The sequence below is a fragment of the Meleagris gallopavo genome, chromosome Z (genome assembly GCF_000146605.3).
Source record: "Meleagris gallopavo isolate NT-WF06-2002-E0010 breed Aviagen turkey brand Nicholas breeding stock chromosome Z, Turkey_5.1, whole genome shotgun sequence".
NCBI lineage: Eukaryota > Metazoa > Chordata > Aves > Galliformes > Phasianidae > Meleagris > Meleagris gallopavo.
In genome coordinates, this window is record NC_015041.2 from 19204688 (window position 1) to 19208121 (window position 3434).

Genomic DNA, 3434 nt, shown 5'->3' on the forward strand with positions numbered 1-3434 from the left:
CGGAGGAGAACGAGGAAGAAGACGAGGAAGATGGGGAGCGCTGGGTCGGTCCGCTCCCGGGGGAGGCGGCCCAGGCGAAGAAACGGAGAGGTAACGGCCGCTGCCTGGGGCGGGGCCGTGGGATGGTGCCGTGCGGGGCGGGGGCCGTGCGTCCGCTGCGCAGTCGGGCTGCCAGGCGCTGCTTGTCCGAGCCGGAGTTGCTGAAGCCTTTAGCGGAGGAATTAACTCTTCTGTGTCATTGCTCTGGGTTGGAGGGTCGTCACAGAGTGGCTTCGATTGTAAGGCACCTTATAGCCCATCCAGTTCCACCCCTCTGCCGTGGGCAGGGCTGCCCTCCACCGGCTCAGGCTGCCAAGCGTCCCGTCCAGCCTGGCCCTGACCGCCTGCAGGGACGGGGTACGACGGCTTCTCTGCCCAGCTCTGCCAGCGCCCTCTGAGTAAAGCATTTTCCCCTCACGTCTAACTTAAATCTATCCTTATTCAGTTTAAAACCATTTTCTCTTATCCTGTCGTCACATTCCTCAATAAAGAGTCCCTTTCCATTTCTTCTGTAAGGTCCCATTACAGTACTGGAAGGCCACGATGAGGTCTCCCCAGAGCCTTCTCTTCTCCAGGCTGAACAAGCCCAGTTCCCTCAGCCTTTCTTCACAGAATTGGTGCTGTGGCTCTCTGATCTGTTCATGGCCCTCCTCCGGACTCATCACAAGCTCCACTTGTATTGGGAGCTCCTGACCTGGTCACAGTACTGCAGGTGACAGGGCACAGCGAAGGAGGACAGTCACCTCCCTGTCCCTGACATCATCCTTCTATTGATGCAGCTCACGGCAGGCACTCCTGGCCTTCTGGATTGCAAATCTACAATGCTCGCTCGTGTCCAGCTTTTCATCAGCCTGCAAGTCCTTCTCCTCAATGCTACTCCCATTCATCCAGACCATGTTTGTGATTGCAGTTGACCAGACCCAAGAGATACAGCTTGCTCGTGGACTTTTGAACCTCCTTAGATTCACATAGGTCCACTTTTCAATCTTTTCAAGGGTTGGATGGCATCCCTTCCCTGCAGGGGTCACTTGTGCTGCTCACCTTGGTGTCACTGACAAACTTGCTGAGGGTATGCTCAGTCCTACTGCCCATGTCACCAATAAAGGTGCTAGAGAGCATAAGTCCCAACAGCACCTCCTGCAGGAATGCCACTCATCATGTCTCCACCTAGACATTGATCCAGTGACCACAACTCTTTGAGTGTGACCATCCAGTGAATTCCTTATCAACCAAGCAATCCATCCATTAGATCTTTGTCAGTCCATTTTAGATACAAGGCAGGGTCATATGCTTTGTACAAGACAAGGTTGAGCTCTAGTTGCTCTCCCTTTACTCAAAAATGCTGTAAGCCACATGCCAGAAACCACTAAATTTGTCTGGGAGGTTTAATGAAGCCACGCTGGCTGTTCTCAGTCACCTCTCTCTTTTCTTTGTATGCCCTTGTACAGTCTCCAGGAGGATTTGCCAACTTAGTAACAAGTGCAATTGCACAGATATTAAGAGCATGTAGAAATAAGCGACAAGTACAGAAAATAAGATTATTTTAGGTGGGCCATTTAAGCAATGAAATATTTACATGCTAGTACTTTTTAAGCTGAATTTCTTAAGAAGGATATATTTTCCTTTTGGGAAAAAAGGAGGTGTGGTTCATCTTATATTTTCTGGCACTGCCTTAAAAGTTATATTTAAATTCTTTCTACACATTCGGAAAGCCAAAGTAACAGGTACACTAAAAGGGAGCATCTGCATGGATAAAAAGAGACTTCTAATGGCTTCTGCTGTGAATCAATAAATCTGAGTCAAAATGGAAAGCCACAGTGGGAATTCCTTTTATTCTGTTTGCAGAAATCCCTACTATACTCTTTACAAAAATAGCAGTAAGCTATTCAAAGGTAATAATGGCAAAAAATAGCTTTATGGAGGTTTTATGAACATTTTATGGAAACAGTGTTTCTAATTTTCCTTTTATTTTCTTCAGTCCTTGAATTTGAACATGTCTATCTTGAAAATCTACCATGTGCTTCGATGTATGAACGTAGTTACATGCACAGAGATGTCATTACACATGTGGCATGTACTAAGTAAGTCTGTTTTTTTGTTGTTTTTCCCTACTATTTACTGTCATCAGATATGTATTCTTATACATAATAGGAAATTTTCATTGCAAATGCCTAATTGAAGTCTGTTATGTGTAGAGGTATATGGTCAGGTATGGTCATGTCCCTGAGCTGACAGAGTTCAAGGAGTGCTTGGACACTTGGACATAGGGTTTGATTTGTGGGTGATGCTGTGTGGAGCCAGAAGTTGGGATTGATGATTCTTATGGGTCCCTGGGATATTCTGTGATTCTGTTTTTTGAAGACTGTGTAAAGGAGAGTGCTTTCTGAAAAGCACAGTAGAAGTTATTTGACCAGATAAAAAGGGATTCTCAAAATCCTTATTGCAATATTTAGTATATACAGTAATAAAAAATACTGGTTGCAATCAAATGAAATCTGCAACCAAATGGATTCAGCAGAACTGCACAGATTGAGAAGAGAGCTTTCTTCTCTTCTATGTGAGTGTTTCTGTGTATCTGTCTATCTAAGTATGTGTATATATATATGTAGAGAGATTTAGTTAGTTAGTAGCAAATAATATCTGCTGTGAGACCAGAGCTAAAGTAGTAAAACTTACATGATCAAAAAGGATAGTGTTATTTATTTCTTAACTTTAGACTGTTGACCTTTCATATATTATTCCAGAGTGCATTAAAATGTTTGTTTGCTATCTCAAAATTAATAGTATTCATTTAGGCAGACTGTTAACAGTAGTTTATTTAAATATTATTCTCAATACAACACAAATGGTAGCATCTTAATGTAAATTGTTATCCAGAAGTGTTGTGAAAGTCCTTAGTATGTGTATTTATGTGTTTATTCTTTTGTAATTTTAGGACAGATTTTATCATCACAGCAAGTCATGATGGGCATGTAAAATTCTGGAAAAAAATAGAAGAAGGGATTGAGTTTGTTAAACACTTCCGTAGCCACTTAGGTGAGAAGTTGTGGGGTTTTTTTGTTGTTGTTTATAAAAGAGCTCCCCCTCACTCCCTTCCCTACTTTGAAGAGAGGGTACAATCCGAGAGAAGAGAGGTTCTGGCATCCATTTACTACATCAGGGATTAAATTGTATCATGTGTAGTTCTACTTGTCCTTTTACAATCTGCTTCCAGACTACAGGAGGAATAATGTGGGAACAGAATATGCAGTATGAATCCTCTGCACATCATTTACTCGCCTTGTGCCCTGCCTTTAGGGAGAATGTCTAGGCCAGGTACAACATGTAGGTGTAGGGAACCTGCTTTGGCAGGGGGGTTGGTCTCGATGATCTCTAAAGGTCCCTTCCAACCCCTA

General features: G+C 43.4%; 1 protein-coding gene across 1 annotated transcript in view; it reads right to left on the reverse strand.

Annotated features, from left to right (window-relative positions):
* The window catches only part of ADAMTS6 (ADAM metallopeptidase with thrombospondin type 1 motif 6), a 246452-nt gene that overhangs the window by 149090 nt on the left and 93928 nt on the right, over positions 1-3434 (reverse strand).